Genomic DNA, 6855 nt, shown 5'->3' with positions numbered 1-6855 from the left:
ATGTCATGTACAGTAAGCAACAACAACAAGAAATTCCTCCGATAGGAAAAACACCCCCTATAAAGGGAAATAACCTTCTCAGTTGGTGGCAGTGAGAATGGTTATTTCCCTTTGACCAACGGGGGTGTGCCTCTATAAGTCGTTGTATAATTTTAATCCACCAATAACTCCCTAACCGTGTGTTTGACTGGTCCCAATTTTTGTAAGGACCGTCTCAGGAATGTATAGAACCTGTTCACCAAGTTTGGTGACGATCGGTCCGTTCATTCTTGAGATCTATTCACGACTTTCCGACCTTGACATTGTAGCCAGGGTCATGTGGGCGTTGGCATCATTGTCCAATCAGAAATAGTCAATGATCATCTCCTCAGTGTGTTCCGGTCCGGAACGCAAAACAGTTTGTGCGGAAACAGAGAACGTGGGTTGACAACTAAAGGGCATTTTGACCGGCTCGCACTACAGTATCGTTCAAATGTGGGAGAACGACACATCTGACAAATAGCCAGTGGTTACCAACATGAGAAACTGGGGATAGGAATCGTAATCCGTATGTAAGTTTGAAGCGGCCCTGACGCTGTTTGTACGTCAATCCGAAGAGAAGCTATCGTACTAGGCCCTAGGTGACATTTCGTCAAGTTCCACTCCCAGTTTGCCGACTCTATGGCCCTCCCCCCGCCAAACTGCTGCACCCGGTGGCAGGGAAAGCAGTTCGACTTAAGGTGACTGCAGGGCAAGTTCAATTTTGCAAGCTAAAAATAAATGTTCTACTACCTTGTCAGTCTAGATCTGGAACTCATGAAACAGCACTATTCAAATCCCCATAAAGTGAGCTGGTGTTTTTCTAGATCTAAGCATCGACCGAATTCAATAGAAATGTTCCTTGCATGGCATAATTATTTACCTAAATCTGTTATTAAGTTTGTTGAAAATCAAAGTATTCGTTTTTTGTTTGTTCGCGTGTCTGGTTTTTGCTTAGTCGATTAGCTTACACGATGTGTGGCTTTTTATTTTGTAAGGGTGGTTTAGCATACATGTATAAAATGAGACCTAGACCACATACGCCATGAAAGTAGAGTTCCCCGTTCAATACCAAGATTGCCAGTATTGATATTCAGACAACTTTTGGATAAATGTGTGGGGCTGTGGTGTTGCAGTGGTAGATTGTTTGCACGGGTATGTAGGTAGGTACGTGTACATCCGTGTGCTTTTGTGCAGGCATTTGTGAAGCAGGAACATGCAACATTTTTGACAAACATCAGGGTTGTGTGTGTGTGTGTGTGTGTGTGTGTGTGTGTGTGTGTGTGTGTGATAAAACCAACTAAGCTTACATCCAACACAAAAAGCTTCAGCTCTACTTCACCAGTCAAAGACAAACGCATTGTTTTATTCAGCTTTTGACACATATATTCACTCGATCAGAATCGAACCCTCTTCGTGAATATTTTATTTCAGAAAAAAATAACATATTGATTCTACACAACAAATGGTATTGCTATATGCTATGAGTATGAACGATGAAGACTAGCAACCGAGACAGATGAGGCATCAAGTTTCTTAGCCTTTTAGCCTCTTATGTTGCATACATGTCATTTGTTTTTAATTTTTATCTCCTGATAACTGACCAGAAAGGTACGTACAAACATCGATTCTGCAACTACCTCGTAAACTTTTCGATCGCTAATACACCAGAACTTGATACAGTATGCAACACTCACAGGCTTGATTACCTGTTGCATTGAAACGACAGAAGGAATTAAAAGACTATGTAACTGAGAGGAACCGATGTATTCAAGTTCAGAACGAAGCAGTTTCTGCCTCGGAGCCTGTATCTCATGCTATGGAGCCACTAGAAGAGAAATGTCTGGCATAGTTTGACCCAACAGACAGAGAAGTCAAGGGGGGTAATCTATCGACAGCAGTTGTATTGCTGGTTTGTATTTGATCTTACAAACCATTCTTATTAACTTGTATAAATAGTTTATCGCTTCAGTAAACACTCATCTATTTTGAAGATTACGTAATTTTCAACAACAAAAATTAAAAAAAATTCGCAATTCAATATTTCACGCAAATTTTACTAATCCGCAAACAATTTTGCATGAACAAGTGTTATGTTAGGGAGAGAGTACGAGTGCATAGTTAGACATATTTTGAGTGGAGTAGCAAAAATGCTTTAGCCATGTACTAATTATGTTATTGAACTGCTTAGCGGAGATTTCCAGATCAATCATACGGCGGTGAAAGACTGGTCTCTAGTACGGTCTATACTTACAAAATATAAAAATAAACAAACAAACCAACACAAAAAAGGTTTGTGTTGCACGTAGGATTTAAGTATTTAATTGAATAGAAAAGGCAACATCGGAATAAAAACAAATCTCGTGGTTCTCTTGTCAAGGAGTATGCACAGAATATGAAAGAAGATTGTGGAGTAGGCTGCTTTCTATTCTACTGCTCTAAATTAGCAAGAGGCAAGCTTTACAATGCTATTCACACTAGGATGCAAAGCATTCAGTGCTAAAGCTCTCAAATCACAATAGTTACAAGACAAAACACACTTCTTGGGGCTACAAGAAATGTTAATATTTGTAAGCACACAATTGGACACATTTTTGTAAATATTTTTTATTGCCTCCCTTGAATAAAACTTATTAAAAAAAATATTCTGAGAAAAAAAGTTATACTTAAAAGCAAAGCTATCAAGAAATAGGTAGACAACCCGTGTAGATACCTTTATTCTTAAGACATTTTATTTTTGGAGGATGTCACTATGCAATTTTACAGATTTAAAAAAAAAAAGCTTTAGATGATCTCCCTTGAACAAACATTTCTTGTTTTTACTATGTGTTAGTTTTAAGGGTATATAGAAGAACAATAAAGAAAAAATGCTGCAAATTGACTTGGACGTATTTACAATTTAATTAAACAAAATGTTTCAAATTATCTGATAATGAAATTCTACATTAAAATTAAAGCAGATCTAGGGACTTGTGCACAACATAAAACATAAGGAACTATGATCTGCATTGCTTGTTATGATGATAATGGCTGGCACCTGTCGACCGACTTGCACGCCATAATTCTATATGTTTTACTATGCGCCCTGCATGTCAATGGTCTTTCTCTGGGTGGCTCGATTCTGAGGAGATAAAGAAAATGCATTTAGTGCAAGCAGTACATAATGACAACACACATACAATTACTTAAAGCAGCTGCTGGTTTCAGAGTATTTAGTTAAAGGCCCACCCCAACTTGTTTGCCTCAATGTCGCAGATTTGGTCAGACTTTCACAATGAGTAAGATAACAAATTTAACAATGTTTTGATTTAAAAAAAAAATAGTATTCATTTTTGTTGTTTTCGGCCCCATTCACTGGGAATCTTACTCAAGGACAAGGATTTTTCTTAGTAATATTTGTATGTGAAGCTTCCAAGCCCTAGCTTCAGAAACGACCAAGAAACCCTCAATAATGGATTTTGTTGTGCATAGTGATGGCTATCCAACCGAGTGGCGGAGCACTGGTGAATCCTTTCATTCTCCTGATTGCTTGATTCTGAAATGACATTGTGGAGTTGGTAGTTATGTGAGTGTGTAGTGCCTGCTCTTCGTTGTTTAGTCGGGGGGAGGGGGGGGGGGTTATTGAATCATATGATCATAAAGTAAGACTTCACTGTGATGTGCAGAGATTTAGTCAGGTACACAACATTGCTATGCTATCACGAAATTAGATGTTCTATCCTCTAGATGGGCTACACAACTACATCAGATGTCATGGTTGGGTTTTCGCAAGTCAGCAACATGTTTTGAAGTTCTCATTGGGTAATCACGGCTGACATCAAACACAGAAAAGGTGGAAAAAACATAAATCAATGAACTCACCTTCCCTGCATTGTGATACTAGCCATATGGGTCTGCCGAAGTAGCTCCTGCACATATTGAATTAAGTATTCATGTTATTGTTAGGATCACACTTTTTTCTGGTACATGTATATCAGACTGGAAAGTTTCTCAAGGCTTGAAGAATTCAAGAGCTTGCCTATCCCCAATGAAAAAAAAAATTTAGTATGCAAGTATTTTCAGGGTCTCAAGGTTTTAATATGAAGTCTGTTCCTCTGGGGTCATGGAGAAACAAATTACAAATGAGAACATACTGTTACACAACAAATTCCGACCAATTTAGGACACACCATAACATAACTCACAAACAAACAACAGCAATACAATAATTAGTCTGCAAATACCTAAACGTCGTTCACACTAGGTATACAAAAATAAAAAAGCACATTCAGGCAGGTTTGACAAGTAGACCATTCCAGCTGCTGTTCCAGACCAAAGGCCATGTTTCCCCTTACTCTGTGATTGTAATCATAATTATTGTTTATGAATGACTTCAGTTTTTCTAAGTAAATCTCTCGTTGTAATTACTGGTAAATGCATTATCCCAATTAAGATATCCTCACATCTAACCTGCGTAAACTTCATTTCAAGGGTTTTAATTTTTTTTTAGCTGGCCAAGAAATTATAAGCATTCCTCAATTATGTTCCTGTCAGACTCAATGAGCTAATCTTATAAAAAAAATTAAAAAAAGGTAGCATCTTATAATATTCTCACGTGAATTATAGCTAATCAGAAAACTAGTATTTAATTTTTTTTTAAACTCAAACTGAAAATACAGGCATGCAACATTATCCTTGCTGTTTTGTGATAACCCTTACCATCAACTATTCTATTTCATTTCCATCTTAACAGGCGTAGCACCTCTCTGGAAGCCAAAAGAACACTTTAAATCCACACCCCCCCCCCCCCCCCCAGTACTGAGTAAACATTGCTGTGCATATTTAAAAAAAACAAAACAATGCCTGAGTCTCCAGTCACCTGTTTATGTTGTTGTCCTTGTACTTCACTTGTAGCTTAGCTGTTCAAGAAACTGTTTCTCTGATCACATGATCAAAATTCAAATACTTAATAAACCAATTTTGATTCTATTTCTTCAATAATAAGTTGAACGTCTGCATATGTAATTGCCACAATTTACAGAGTTTCTGAATAAATGCTGCAAGAAAAACCAACAGAGTGAACAGTTTGTAAATATACTAACATACCTATATTTACCTTATGACATGTGTGGTACAGTGGCTGCTAAAACGTCCGTTATACCTGTCTGCATATATTAGGTGACAGCCCTGATGGAGACTGAAAAACAAGTTCCTTTGTCAGTACCCTGTGTATGAGTGTGGTCGGGTATGTTCTGGAACAATTAGAGCACTCCCTATGACCATATGTTGCACGGAGGGTAGGGGGGGGGGGGGGGGGGGGCTTTTAGAGGTGTAGTTGTTGGACTGTAGTGTAGAGGCTGATTGGCAGTGCTATGGGGTGAGGGCGGAGCTGGGGCGGAGAATATATCGTATGTAATTGAATACTAATAGTAATAAGCATGATCAGTTAGACTAGAGTTAAAAACTATGTTGATCGCCAGAGACATTACATAATGTGAAATCACAAGCATGTTACTGTACCTTTCGTTTTGCCATTGAGATTGGTAGAAGGCATTGAGTGGTGAACACAAGTTGCATTGATCACTGCATCACCATGTGGTCAATCCCCTTTGATCTGCAGATTGCACCAGCACAAACAAACACTGTGTTATGATCGTAAACAGCCCACATGGCCAATAAATCTAAGAACACAAACACTAGATAGATCTAATCGGAGAGCCTGCAAACCGAGTCATGCTTTTTAAATTCAATGAAAATCTGTCTGTCAATGAAGCAGATAGATCTATCCTTGCGATTGTTTTTGCAAGCAGATAAATGTTAGAACGTCACTTATTCCGTTTTCATTCAACAAATTGATATTTTGCAAGATGCATTTCGTGCCAATGAGCTGAACAAACAATCAAAATCAAGCAAGTGGTACATTCTTGAAGACAAAATTCAGTCACGCAAACAAACTGAAGGGAAAAAATCTAGCTTACTGCTGTATTGATTTCGCCAAATAAATGCATTTGCATGCAAAAGTTATTCCTGCTTTGATTCCAATCATTCTAATTGATCTGAATGCAAAAAATATACGTAAACGAGCTGATCAAAATGAGTAACATTGCACCTGCCTATAGACTGTACTGCGAAAGCGAAGGTCGTCTGCGACTGGAGATTTTGAAGTCGAACAGCGTCGTTTCTTCACTCTCAGCGGTTGTCTTCATCGGAAAAGTGAAAAGCCTGACTTGCAATCTAGCGAAAGACACATTCTGTCTTTCCGTTCGGGCGTTGTTTTTGTGTACAATCTCTGAAAATGTTATTTCGAAAAAGGCGGCCGTCATTGTTTTGGGGTTTCCGCCTAGTGGTGTTTTAAACCGGTTTCAGACCGGAACACACTGAGGAGATGAGAACAAAATGGCAGCCCCCATGAAATCCGAAAGGTCACGGAAAAAAGTCGTGAATATGCGAACACCAACACACACCCAAATAATATGTCAGTCTTAATCTTAATCCACCAATAACTCCCTAACCGTGTGTTTGACTGGTCCCAATTTTTGTAAGGACCGTCTCAGGAATGTATAGAACCTGTTCAGCAAGTTTGGTGACGATCGGTCCGTTCATTCTTGAGATCTATATGCGAACACAAACAAACACACAAACAAACACATCGAGTGAAACCTATACACACCCCTATACCGGGGGTGTAAAAACACACACAAAGCAAATGGCATCGTCTGTCGACTAGTCACAAAAACAAACCTGGCGAGGTATGCGTGTACTTTATACACGTCAGCCATTGTTGTTACAGTTTTGAGTCAACGTTGTATTCTTCCGCAACAGGGTCCAATCGTCTGGGTTTCAAATGATGTCATGTTC

At 38.7% G+C, this 6855-nt stretch overlaps 1 long non-coding RNA gene across 1 annotated transcript; it reads right to left on the bottom strand.

Moving 5' to 3' along the window:
* Positions 1-1350: 1350 nt before the first annotated feature.
* LOC138954882 (uncharacterized) lies at positions 1351-6438 on the bottom strand. Its single transcript, XR_011452005.1, has 5 exons — positions 6111-6438; positions 5518-5611; positions 5114-5194; positions 3880-3926; positions 1351-3139 (listed from the first exon to the last, which is right to left on the bottom strand). It is a non-coding gene; the product is annotated as an uncharacterized lncRNA (long non-coding RNA).
* Between the last annotated feature and the right edge of the window lie 417 nt (positions 6439-6855).

Source organism: Littorina saxatilis, unplaced genomic scaffold (genome assembly GCF_037325665.1).
Source record: "Littorina saxatilis isolate snail1 unplaced genomic scaffold, US_GU_Lsax_2.0 scaffold_1485, whole genome shotgun sequence".
Taxonomy (NCBI): domain Eukaryota; kingdom Metazoa; phylum Mollusca; class Gastropoda; order Littorinimorpha; family Littorinidae; genus Littorina; species Littorina saxatilis.
The sequence above is the reverse complement of the archived record's forward strand: the minus strand, read 5'-3'. Positions and strand labels throughout refer to the sequence as shown.